At 43.5% G+C, this 14,386-nt stretch overlaps 1 protein-coding gene across 2 annotated transcripts in view; it reads right to left on the reverse strand.

Annotated features, from left to right (window-relative positions):
• Positions 1 to 14,386, reverse strand: part of ANK2 (ankyrin 2) — a 772,868-nt gene that overhangs the window by 672,935 nt on the left and 85,547 nt on the right. The window contains exon 1 of one of the 2 annotated variants that reach the window (XM_073571913.1): positions 1,110 to 1,218. The exons of the other annotated variant lie outside the window; for it this stretch is intronic. The gene's annotated coding sequence lies outside the window, so the exon portion shown is untranslated. Of the gene's footprint in view, positions 1 to 1,109; positions 1,219 to 14,386 lie in introns of those variants that run through there. 2 annotated transcript variants of the gene reach the window in all.

Raw genomic sequence — 14,386 nt, forward strand, 5'->3', positions numbered from 1 at the left:
CTGTTTATGCGCTGACACATAAGCTCTTCAACTGAGCTGCCACGATCAGGGAGCTGAAGATTATGGGACTTTTCAGACAGAAAAAAAGTTCAATATATTTATATTACAAAGGTGTTTTTGCAGAAGTGGACATGCCATTTAATATTTATTCTCCCCTAGGGGGAGCTCTGGGGCTCACTGCATACTGTTTATAAAGCAGGAAGCAGAGGGCTCCCCCTAGTGGTAGCTGCAGGCAGCTAGGATGGTATTATACAGCTATATTATGTATGAAGAAAAACTGTGACTCCACATTACATGATGTTTAAAGGTGGGCACTCACTTTAATTTTTAAGATTTTAACTTTTATGATATTTTTTATATATATTATACCTCTCTAAGTAAAGAGATGGATTTTATCTGGTGTCTTAGTAATGGTTCGTGCCTGTGCAGAAAAGGAAGCTAAATGAACAAAAACAAGAACCTCTCAAAAGTAGCAAAACATATCTGATGTTACCTGTATTTTATCTTACAGTGCATCTAAAATTAAATACTAATTCCATCTATGATGAATAATTGTACAGCACCGCTGTGCTCCACAGACATCACAACAGCCACTCCCAAGAATGAAGAACTTCCAGAACATTGCTGTGCTCTCCGTTTCCATTAATATGTGACCGGTATTTGATAAAACATCAGTCTCACCCCACGATACAGCCTCAGCTGCTGCAGATCTAAGACTCCCCTGTGGCATTATGGCACAGTATATTATAGCAGCTGGCAGCCCAGGTGAGCCGTGCCCACTGCAGCCCTGGACTGACCCATCCCAGTCACAGATGCTGGTGCTCAGTGTGTGGCGCACAGAGATGTCTCCCACATTGCTCATGGCTCTGAAAAGTCAGTGATGAGAGTGACCCTATGAATCCCGGCCCTGACATCACACAGGTGACACGTGCAGATCACAGGCACTCTCCTCCTGCAGCAGGTGGCTGGGACCTGCAGGCGAGCAGGGTGCGGCAGCCGGAGAGCCACCACCTCACATAGATGGCATCTGCGGAGGATGGCACTGAGCCATCACACGTCCTTCTGGACCCCTGCTGTGCGCCGCCCTCCTCCCTCAGCCCCTCACTTACTAGGCACAGGCTGTGCGGTCAGTCAGACCCAGCAGCGATCCTCTCCATGTGCTGCCGCCGAGGATGCCGCTCACACACTGGCCGCACCGCCGCTGTCACTCGCACGGTGACGTCACGGCCCGGGGAGCCGACCAATCACGGCACGCGGCTCCGCCCGCTCCTGCCAGGTGCAGCATCCCCCGCCATCGTCTTCCCGTGGTCCCACTCCTGGTGTCCGGTTTCCTCGGAGGGGAGGTCAGGGATTACCGATGTGTGGGGGCAATATGCACTGCTGGCCTGAGGGGCGGAGGTCGGGGCGAGGCCAAATGGATGTGCAGATTGTCAGGGGACAGGAAGCCAAGAACGGCAATAGATGTGGTGTACTGTGTATACTGATGGAGGGAAGGGGGCCAGCACAGCCAGAGCTGGGGAGTGCTCCACTCGTGATTCCGGACTGATAGAGTGCCCTGAGAGGGGACCTCCACCACCACCACACGGACTGCTCCGGCTCTACTGCATCAGCTCACGTTATTACCTGCCAAGCTGCTGCAGAACCTCTTCCATAGAGCATGAGCTTCCTGCTAGACTGAGTGAACGTAACACCTTCTTAAAAAACATTGTGCACTGGGCAAGAAAGCGATTTTTCAGCAACAGTTCTCATACGTGTCCTCATACGCGTAATACATGTCCTCATACATGTAATATGTGTCCTCATACATGTAACATGTGTCCTCATACATGTAATATGTGTCCTCATACATGTAACATGTGTCCTCATACATGTAATACGTGTCCTCATACATGTAATACGTGTCCTCATACATGTAATACGTGTCCTCATACATGTAACACGTGTCCTCATACATGTAATATGTGTCCTCATACATGTAATACGTGTCCTCATACATGTAATACGTGTCCTCATACATGTAACACGTGTCCTCATACATGTAACATGTGTCCTCATACATGTAATACGTGTCCTCATACATGTAATACGTGTCCTCATACATGTAATACGTGTCCTCATACATGTAATACATGTCCTCATACATGTAACATGTGTCCTCATACATGCAACATGTGTCCTCATACATGTAATACGTGTCCTCATACATGTAATACGTGTCCTCATACATGTAATACGTGTCCTCATACATGTAACATGTGTCCTCATACATGTAATATGTGTCCTCATACATGCAACATGTGTCCTCATACATGTAATACGTGTCCTCATACATGTAACATGTGTCCTCATACATGTAATACGTGTCCTCATACATGTAATACGTGTCCTCATACATGTAACACGTGTCCTCATACATGTAACACGTGTCCTCATACATGTAATACGTGTCCTCATACATGTAATACGTGTCCTCATACATGTAATATGTGTCCTCATACATGCAACATGTGTCCTCATACATGTAATATGTGTCCTCATACATGTAATACGTGTCCTCATACATGTAATACGTGTCCTCATACATGTAATACGTGTCCTCATACATGTAACACGTGTCCTCATACATGTAATACGTGTCCTCATACATGTAACACGTGTCCTCATACATGTAACACGTGTCCTCATACATGTAACACGTGTCCTCATACATGTAATACGTGTCCTCATACATGTAATACGTGTCCTCATACATGTAATACGTGTCCTCATACATGTAATATGTGTCCTCATACATGCAACATGTGTCCTCATACATGTAATACGTGTCCTCATACATGTAATACGTGTCCTCATACATGTAATACGTGTCCTCATACATGTAATATGTGTCCTCATACATGTAACACGTGTCCTCATACATGTAATACGTGTCCTCATACATGTAATACGTGTCCTCATACATGTAACACGTGTCCTCATACATGTAATACGTGTCCTCATACATGTAACACGTGTCCTCATACATGTAATACGTGTCCTCATACATGTAATACGTGTCCTCATACATGTAATACGTGTCCTCATACATGTAACACGTGTCCTCATACATGTAACACGTGTCCTCATACATGTAATACGTGTCCTCATACATGTAACACGTGTCCTCATACATGTAATACGTGTCCTCATACATGTAATACGTGTCCTCATACATGTAATACGTGTCCTCATACATGTAATACGTGTCCTCATACATGTAACACGTGTCCTCATACATGTAATACGTGTCCTCATACATGTAACACGTGTCCTCATACATGTAACACGTGTCCTCATACATGTAACACGTGTCCTCATACATGTAACACGTGTCCTCATACATGTAATACGTGTCCTCATACATGTAATACGTGTCCTCATACATGTAATATGTGTCCTCATACATGTCCTCCATTGGATGAGACGTGGAAGCGCCCATAACAATGCCCCTTCATCACTGTCATCTCCCATTGTGGTGTATGTGCCACTATCTAAATTCTGGAGGCCACATTCTAGTACTTGTCTCACAGAAGATGTCTTCACTCTAATGATGGCAGAAAGGCTCTACTCATTATTCGCCCAGACCTGGTGACTCCTCCAAAATGTGGAGGGTGTGCGGCATATTTTTCAGCTGGGCCTCTAATAGATCTCCAAAGTACCAGATTCAGACATAGTACCAGCACTCCATAGCCACAGTGCCAGCGTACCACAGTCACAGAGTCACAGCACCAGCGTACCACAGTCACAGAGTTACAGCACCAGCGTACCACAGTCACAGAGTTACAGCACCAGCGTACCACAGTCACAGTGCCAGCATTCTACAGTCACAGTGCCAGCCTGCCAGTCACAGTTCCAGCGTACCACAGTCATAGTGCCAGCGTTCCACACCCACAGTGCCAGAGTTCCACACCCACAGTGCCAGTGTACCACAGTCATAGTGCTAGCGTTCCACACCCACAGTGCCAGAGTTCCACACCCACAGTGCCAGTGTACCACAGTCATAGTGCCAGCGTTCCACACCCACAGTGCCAGAGTTCCACACCCACAGTGCCAGCGTACCACAGTCTCAGTGCCAGCCTGCCAGTCACAGTTCCAGCGTACCACAGTCATAGTGCCAGCGTTCCACACCCACAGTGCCAGAGTTCCACACCCACAGTGCCAGTGTACCACAGTCATAGTGCCAGCGTTCCACACCCACAGTGCCAGAGTTCCACACCCACAGTGCCAGCGTACCACAGTCTCAGTGCCAGCGTACCACAGTCTCAGTGCCAGCCTGCCAGTCACAGTTCCAGCGTACCACAGTCATAGTGCCAGCGTTCCACACCCACAGTGCCAGCGTACCACAGTCATAGTGCCAGCGTTCCACACCCACAGTGCCAGAGTTCCACACCCACAGTGCCAGCGTACCACAGTCATAGTGCCAGCGTTCCACACCCACAGTGCCAGCGTACCACAGTCTCAGTGCCAGCATTCTACAGTCACAGTGCCAGCCTGCCAGTCACAGTACCAGCGTACCACAGTCATAGTACCAGCGTTCCACACCCACAGTGCCAGCGTACCACAATTGCAGTGCCAGCGTACCACAGTCGCAGTGCCAGCCTGCCACAGTCACAGTTCCAGTGTACCACAGTCACAGTGCCAGCGTTTTACAGTCACAGCATTCCACAGTCACAGTACCAACTGGACATGCCCCTGATGAAACAACAAATGGTGTCCAATTGGATCTCCTCCCATACCTAGATCTGCACATCAATGAGTTCCTGGACAGCCTCAGTGTTAGAGGCACTAATACATAACATGCCAGAGAGTGCCAAGGATAATCAGTCAGTGGCATCAATGGTTTCCACATTCTGGATCTACCTACACACTCTGGCCATAAGACTGGCTACTGTCCTGCACAAGGTGGACCCGCGGCACACTGCACCCGCGTAAGATCTGACAACGGCTCTAAGGATTTCATTTGCCCACAGGATTATTGACTATGGTTAATGGATGTGCCATTTTGGAAGAGCCGGAGTATTCGTACAACCCAAATAGGCTGCCGGTACTGCGTTATGCTACCAGTAGTAACAGGGGCACCAGCAAAACACAAAACCAGAGAAGGATCAGACTGGAAAAATAAGAAGTTAGCCAGCAGGGAGCGAAGATAGCGTTCAGAGGTTGCAAAAGTAATAAATACTTTTACACCTCCATACATGTGGAAAAGACACCAACGTCTGGACCGTCAAAGTCGTTGTCAAGCGCATATATTAAATTGAAAAAACAGACTTTTATAGGTAGAAAACACAGCAATCACAAACGTTGTACGCGCCCCTAGAAAAATTATATACAGTACGGTGCTTAAAGCGAATCTGTCCCCCAAACTGTTTATATGGTTATGTTGCTCTCTGAAAAATAATGCCATCCGCATCTCTACTTATGAAATCTGTTTCTCCCTGATTGTAAAAATGTAAGTTTAATTTATATGTACATTATACTTAAGTGCTCTGGGTGCATCGAAGCACTTCCCAAGCCTCTAGTCCCCTCCCAGCCATACCTTCCTCTGCTTGATTGACAGTGCCTGACTGCCATCAGAGGAGGGTGGGGATAAATGGAGTGTTAGAGTCGGGAAGGCAGAGGCTTGCAAAGTGCTTTGACACTCCCAGAGCACTTAAAGGGAATCTGTCACCTACCCTTTGGCGGGCGATGAAAACGAGGTCGGTCCGTTCCGATGGGCGGTGTTCCCGATGTGTGCCGCCTCCCCCATCCTTGCCCGCCGTCCGCAGGTTATTGCTGAATTGGAGTAGGTGTACGCCATTTTCTGCGCGTGCGCTAAGCATTCATAGCTAGCGTACGCGCAGTATGCTTTGTCCAATTGCGGGCGAAGCCAAAAAGCCGGACTGCGCATGCGCCGGTTAACTAATCCCCAGAACACAGCAAAATACTTCCGGGGCTTAGTTAACCGGCGCATGTGCAGTCCGGCTTTTCAGCTTCGCCCCCAGTTGGGCAAAGCATACTGCGCGTGCGCTAGCTATGAATGCTTAGCGCACGCGCAAAAAATGACGTACACCTACTCCAATTCAGCACTAACCTGCGGATGGCGGGCAAGGATGGGGAGGCGACACACATCGGGAACACCGCCCATCGGACCGGACCGACCTCGTTTTCATCTCCCACCAAAGGGTAGGTGACAGATTCCCTTTAAGCCTTATTTGCATATGAAGTAAAACAGCGTGTTTTTTTGTCAATCAAGGAGCAAAAGATTGCATTAGGCTGGTTTTACAAGTCCTAATGCACCCGTGTGCCGCATCAGGACCAAACGGACAGTCGCCGGGGAAGAAACGCTACTGAAAGCCGCTGTCCCCCGGCGGCTGGTGCTGAAGCCGGCTGTCATTCTCCCCTGATCTTTGATGGATGTACTATTTACAATGGTATTACTTTTAGTTTTGGGGGTTTTCCCAGTATATAGCACCCTCTAAGTCATCTAATAAGTGAATAGGTCCCAAAAAAAACAGGTTTTGTAAATTACGTTGACAAAATGTAAAAGGTACTGACAAAATTTGAGCCTTTAAAAATCTTACAAAAATAAATGGATAAGTAATAAGTATTGTAAGGCACTAGTGTGGAGGGTAGCAGCAGCAAACAGGACAACACCACACAGTTGTCAATAAAAAACATACATGAATAAATAAATGTTTGCGCTAAAAATCCCTTCTTAAATGGTAAATTTTAAAAATGATGCACTTAAATAATTGACCGGCAGGAGTACGCGGCCCAGGAATTGGTCCCCGCTGTGCCTCGTACTTCAGCCGGTCACGTGACCACAAACGTCACACAGATACTGTCGGCTTTCTGCTATGCTGCAGGTCTTCACCGTGCGGTAACCACGCTCTCACACTGCTGAAGAAGAGGTTTGGGGAGGGCATGTCACCGGCCGGGATAGCGCTCCTGAAGATTCTCATTGCCATAGTTGCCGCCAGTCTAGAATTAGGCCGAATATTTATTGGAGTTCCCACATCAAATACGGAACAGTCTCACAAAGCCTGTATCAAGTGGGCGAGAGATAACCAACTCCCGCCAAGCGTTGATTAGGTTTCCTGTGGACTTATTACCGATTTTGTATTCCTGCATTTGACAAGCGACACATTTCATTGTAGGATACATTTTATTAATCTATGCTATCCTGGCTTAGTTGTAGAGATTATCCCCTTTTATGATATCAGTGCTTCTCAATATCTACTATCATTGAGCTTATTTAAGTGCATCATTTTTAAAATTTACCATATTGGAAGGGATTTTTAGCAAAAACATTATTTATTCAAAAATAAATGGATGTTTGAAAAGTGATGCTGATGTATTTAATATCCTATTTACGTGAAGTGACTTTCTGGTTTAGGGGTATAAATATTATAAGTTTGAACAACATTGATGAAAATGTATAAAAAAATCAACAAATTTCAGATATATTGAAAATACAAAAATATCAATCTAAACTTACAACTAACATAAAGTACAGTGTGCAATAAGAAAAAAAAACAATCTCAGAATCACTGTGACAGGTTGAGACAGCATTTCAATTTTGTTGAGGTCTAGACTTTGACATTGCACCACATTGATTCTTTTCTTTTTGAGCGATTATGAATAGGTCTGTGGCTGTGCTTGTGGTCATTGTCCTGGTGCGTGACCCCGTTTCAGGTAAGCTTTCAATTTTGGAAAAAGGGAATTACATTGACTTTAAAATATTTGGGTATATAGAGTACAGAGGAATTCATGATCAACACAATGACTGCAAAGCGTCCATATCCTCTGGCTGCAAAACAAACCCAAATCGTCCCCCATCCACCCATCCAGAGGTGTTTGTGCTGATATGCTGTATTAGTTTTTCAACAAAAATGGTGCAGGGAATTACGGCCAAACATTTCCCCTTTGCTTTTGTCTGTTCAAAAGGCATTGTTACAGAAGTCTAGTTGTTTGTTAAGATGTACAGTAAACCTTAGCTGTGCTATTACGCTCTTTTTAGAAACAAAAGGTTTTCTCCTGGCAATCCTTCCAGACAAGCAATACTCGCTCAATTGTTTTCTAATTGTACTTTCATGAACGTGAACATTTAAAATTTTGAGTCCTTTAGAGTATGAGCTTTAGCTCTTGAGTTTTTTTTTTTTTTCAATTTCTATCACATTGCACAATGTGATATTGGTGTGAATTTACTGAGCCATCCATTTCTGGGAAGAACACCTTCTTTTAGCTCTTTTCTCGCTTTTGAATAATCTTTCTCATTCTAGAATGATGGAGTCCAAATATTTTGTAAATGGCCCTATAACTCTTCAAAGATTGAGCGTCTGCAACAATTCCTTTTCTAAGATCCTTGCCGATGTCTATCCTCCTTGCCACTGTGTCCAGACTAGCAAACTGACAAAATTTCTACTTGGTCACATTTGTTGGTGAATAATTAATCAAGGGCATTTGATTAGAAGCACCTGGCTGCTATTTTCTCTCTTAATTCATATAAAGGAAGGAAGTAAGGGTGTCCTTAATTTTTCACACAATGCTTCTGCATTTTGGCCTCGTTTTTGTAAACAAAATAATGACACGGCGTAAACTGTCATGTTGTGTTCAGCTGAGGTTGTATTTATCTAATGTATTATGCGGCACTGCAGTTGACAGTTATATATGCACATATACTGTACTTCTACTGACATTATAAGGCTATTTTCACACATTGCGTTTTTTCAGCGTTTTTTTTTTTGGCAGGCAAAATCGGCTCACTTGACAGTAAAGAAGCAACATCAAAAAAAGCAGATTTTGCTGAGTGTGTGCCACATTTTTGCGTTTTTTTTTATGTCAAAGTACATTTGTCTCTTGTGCATGAGGATAAAGTTTAGTGCATAAAAAATCTGATTCAACTTCATCAAGCTGAGACCTGTTGTTTTTTTGCAGTGTTTTTAGCACTACCCATTGCTTTTAATAGGTGAAAAAAACTGCAAAAATGCTAAGACTATGTGCACACGCTGCAGATTGGTCTGCGGATTTGCATCTGCGGAACCGCAGGTAAAACCGCATGTAAAATGACCTGCGGTTTTACCTGCGGAGTGGCCTGCAGTTTATCACCTCTACAATGGAGGAGATGGTAAACCGCAGCAGAATCCGCAGAAAATAAGTGACGTCATTTATTTCTGCGGATTCAAAACCGCAGCTTTTCCGCAGTTAAAAATCCGCAGCATGTGCACAGCGGATTGTAAGTCACATAGATTTACATGCTACTGTACACTGCAGAACTGCTGCAGATCCGCAGTGGCCAAAATCGCAGCGGATCCGCAGCAAAAACTGCAGTGTGTGCACATAGCCTAAAAGAAGTGACATGCTGCATTTTGCAAAAAAACAGCTTTTTGACCAAATAGTCTGTAAAGAAAATCCAAGTTTGGGTGCAAGAGATTTTGGAAATCTCATAGACTTTGCTGGTACTGTGAAACACAGCTGAAAATTTGCAAAAAACCTCTGCCAAAACGCAACGTGTGAACATAGCGTAATACTGACTTCACACCCAGCATTTCTTTGCTTTTTTTTGGTCGTTTTATTTTTTTTCAGACAAAGTCAGAAATGGAACCAGAAAGAAGTGTAAGTTCTTCATCTACATTTCCTACTTTTAATACACTTTTGCATCTAGGAAAGGTGCTTTGGGTTTAGAAAATGTAAAAATGTGCCACATTTATTGTTGTTGGTGAGCGCCATTTTTCTGTCCAGAAATATTTGGACAGTGACACAAGTTTTGGCATTTTAGCTGTTTTCCAAAACATATTCAAGACATAGTTATATAATCAATATGGGCTTAAAGTGCAGACTCTCAAATTTAATTTGAGGGTATTAACATCCTAATTGGAGTAAGGGCATAGGAATTACTGCTCTTTAAAATATATCTGCCTCTTTTTAAAGGGATCAAAAGTAATTGGACAATTATCTTAAAAGATCTTTAATGGGTTGCATGGGCTATTTCCTTATTAATCCATCATCAATTTAGCAAGTAAAAGGTCTAGAGATTATTCCAGTTGTGGCATTTGCATTTGGAAGCTGTTACTCTGAACCTTCAACATTCAGTCAAGGTGCTCTCAAGAGAAACAGACCATAATTAGGCAAAAAAAAAAGAGAAAGAAGAAATCCAGTTAGAGAGATAAAAGAAATGTTAGGAACAGACAAATCGACAGTTTGGTACATTCTGCAAAAAAAGAAGACAACAGCGGGGAATAATAGCAGAATCTTTTCCATGATGAAGTAAAACCACTTAGCAACATCCACCCAACTGAAGAACACTCTCCAGGTAGGTGTTTCAGTATCTAAATCTACCATAAAGAGAAGACTTTATGAGAGCAAATACAGAGGGTTCACAGCAAGGTGCAAACCATTACTCAGTCTTAAAAATAGAAAGGACAAATTATCCTTTGCCAAAAAAAATCTCAAGAAGCCAGCCCAGTTCTGGGAAAGCATTCTTTGTTCAGAAGAAACTAAGATCAACCTGTATAAAAATGATGGGAAAAAGAAAGTATGCAGCAAATGACTCAAAGCCCACCACATGGTGGAGGCAGGGTAATGGCATGGGAATGTATGGCTTCCAATGACACTGGATCACTTGTGTTTATTGATGACGTGACTAAAGACAGAAGAAATTGGATGAATTCTGAAGTGTACATGGAGATACTTTCTGCTCAGATTCAATAAAATGCAGCAAGATTGATAGATGGTGTGTCACAGTACAGACGGACAATGACCCAAAACATACTGCAAAAATAACCCAGAAGATTAAGGTAAAGGAGTGAAATATTCCTTAATAGCCGAGTTAATCACCAGATCTCAACTCGATTGAGCAGCATTTCACATGCTTAAAGGGAACCTGTGAAGTCCTCCATGCCCTCCAATCCAGCAGCATTGAGCTATGTGTGATTAAACTACCTCCCTAACCTGCCTTGCATAACATAATTCAGTTAAATGCTTTAAAAAAGCGTTTATAACCTCTGCTTTTCCTACGCTAATGAGGACTTAGTTGATGGGGTGTTAGTTTCCCCAGACTAGTCAACCCTCTTTCCAGGTTATCACGACCCAGTGACCATGATAACATAATTTGCACGAGCCAGCGACATCACCAGCTCATGCAAATCTGAACATGCGTGCCGCTAATTCCAGCAATGTCACTGCGTCTCTGAAGCCGGGTGTATGCTTCCCGACTTTAGAGATGCACACTGCGCATGTCCGGAAGTTCAGAAGATTACTGCGGCACCCAGAGTGGCGTGAAAACATGGAAAGAAAGCTGACTAGTCTCAGGCAACTAATACCCCATCAACTAGTCAAAGCCCTGATTAACAGGAAAAGTGAAGGTTATAAATGCTTTTTTAAAGCATTTATTTAACTGAATTAAGTTATACAGGGCTGGTTAGGGAGGAAGTTTAATCACACATAGCTCAATACTGCTGGATTGGAGGGCAGTGTCACGGGTTTACTGAGACAGAGAGGAGCCAGAAGACCACAGCGTCTGATTTCGCCTACTCCCGCACTGGTTAGAAGCACTTCACCTTCGTATTAAACGGTGTAAATTTATTTGGGCAGTGCAGACGTTAATCTGCTCAGCTGAGAACGCCTGGAGTGTTTAGGCCCTCAGCTGTGCAATGTTATCCTAACCACTCCTATCTCCTATATAATCTGGGTCCTTGCTAGCACTCATTGTTAGAGCAGGCTGATGGTGCATGGCTGGAGGTAGTTGCTGGTGGTTATTAGAGTAGGCGGTTGGTGGATTTATCTGTGACTGTTGCTAGATTTTGAGTGTGTGATAATTCCCTTTATTCTCCTACTTTGATTTAACCAGATCCTCTATTCCCTGGTGTATTCTTCTGTTACATGTGTGTATATTTGTATGTTTGGTATTTTTCGTTACCCTTGTTCGTATTACCTTGTTAGTCTGGTTAGTGTATTACGGTACACTACTACTCTCCTCTTCCCTGGGTGGGGGAAGGTTACATACTGAGGGCGGGTTCAGGAGCTAAGGCAGGGTTCGTGACCCCGGCATCTTCATTAGAAGTAATCCAGGGAACAGAGCGAGCTAGGGTGCCCCTAGCGCTAGGGACAGGGAAGGAGTCACTGGTGCCGGGACACCCGACAACAGGGTCGTGACAGCATAACCTGACAGGTTCCCTTTAAGACAAGTCAGAAAGACCCCAAAACAAGCAACAACTGAAGTCAGTCAGCCACAGTAAATGCCTGGCAAAGCATCACAAAGGAGGAAACGTTCATGACGTTTATGGCTTCTAGACTTCAGGCAGTCATTGCCTACAAAGGATTCTGTAGAAAGTATTAAAAATCTTTAAATTTTATTTATGGTAAAGTTAATTTGTACAATTAATTTTGAGCCCCTGAAATGAGGAGACTTTGTAGAAAAGTGATTGTAATTCATATATGTTTCACAGGATTTTTTTGTTCAACTCCTTGAATTAAACCAGAAATTCTACACCACAATTGCATTTCAGTTTGACTTTAAATCTAAAGTAGAGGTATGCAGAGCCCAATTCACAAAGATTCCTTCATGGAATATTTTTGGACCTAACTGTATACAGTTAGTACAGTTAGGTCCATATATATTTGGACAGAGACAACATTTTTCTAATTTTGGTTCTAGACATTACCACAATGAATTTTAAACAAAACAATTCAGATGCAGTTGAAGTTCAGACTTTCAGCTTTAATTTGAGGGTATCCACATTAAAATTGGATGAAGGGTTTAGGAGTTTCAGCTCCTTAACATGTGCCACCCTGTTTTTAAAGGGACCAAAAGTAATTGGACAGATTAAATAATTGTAAATAAAATGTTCATTTCTAGTACTTGGTTGAAAACCCTTTGTTGGCAATGACTGCCTGAAGTCTTGAACTCATGGACATCACCAGACGCTGTGTTTCCTCCTTTTTGATGCTCTGCCAGGCCTTCACCGCGGTGGTTTTCAGTTGCTGTTTGTTTGTGGGCCTTTCTGTCTGAAGTTTAGTCTTTAACGAGTGAAATGCATGCTCAATTGGGTTGAAATCAGGTGACTAACTTGGCCATTCAAGAATATTCCACTTCTTTGCTTTAATAAACTCCTGGGCTGCTTTGGCTTTATGTTTTGGGTCATTGTCCATCTGTAGTAGGAAACGACGACCAATCAGTTTGGCTGCATTTGACTGGATCTGAGCACACAGTATGGCTCTGAATACTTCAGAATTCATTCGGCTGCTTCTGTCCTGTGTCACATCATCAATAAACACTAGTGACCCAGTGCCACTGGCAGCCATGCATGCCCAAGTCATCACACTGCCTCCGCCGTGTTTTACAGATGATGTGGTATGCTTTGGATCATGAGCTGTACCACGCCTTCGCCATACTTTTCTCTTTCCATCATTCTGGTAGAGGTTGATCTTGGTTTCATCTGTCCAAAGAATGTTCTTCCAGAACTGTGCTGGCTTTTTTAGATTTTTTTTAGCAAAGTCCAGTCTAGCCTTTTGATTCTTGATGCCTATGAGTGGCTTGCACCGTACAGTGAACCCTCTGTATTTACTTTCATGCAGTCTTCTGTTTATGGTAGATTTGGATATTGATATGCCTACCTCCTGGAAAGTGTTGTTCACTTGGTTGGCTGTTGTGAAGGGGTTTCTCTTCACCATGGAGAATATTCTGCCATCATCCACCACTGTTGTCTTCCGTGGGCGCCCAGGTCTTTTTGCATTGATGAGTTCACCAGTGCTTTCTTTCTTTCTCAGGATGTACCAAACTGTAGATTTTGCCACTCCTAATGTTGTAGCAATTTCTCGGATGGGTTTTTCTGTTTTTGCAGCTTAAGGATGGCTTGTTTCACCTGCATGGAGAGCTCCTTTGACAGCATGTTTCCTTCACAGCAAAACCTTCCAAATGCAAGCACCACACCTCAAATCAACTCCAGGCCTTTTATCTGCTTAATTGAGAATGACATAATGAAGGGATTGCCTACACCTGTCCATGAAATAGCCTTGGAGTCAATTGTCCAATTACTTTTGGTCCCTTTAAAAACAGGGTGGCACATGTTAAGGAGCTGAAACTCCTAAACCCTTCATCCAATTTTAATGTGGATACCCTCAAATGAAAGCTGAAAGTCTGAACTTCAACTGCATCTGAATTGATTTGTTTAAAATTCATTGTGGTAATGTCTAGAACCAAAATTAGAAAAATGTCTCTGTCCAAATATATATGGACCTAACTGTATGTGGCACAAGCAGCCTTTGTCAATGAGGACAGTGTAACTGCTGTTTGAGCAAATCTTGATAAAAAAATGTGTAGTGTAAGTATGAACACAACTTGACTTGCTGTCTCCATACAAAGTGTCAG

Source organism: Dendrobates tinctorius, unplaced genomic scaffold, assembly GCF_039654945.1.
Source record: "Dendrobates tinctorius isolate UK_male_01 unplaced genomic scaffold, ASM3965494v1 ptg000030l, whole genome shotgun sequence".
NCBI lineage: Eukaryota > Metazoa > Chordata > Amphibia > Anura > Dendrobatidae > Dendrobates > Dendrobates tinctorius.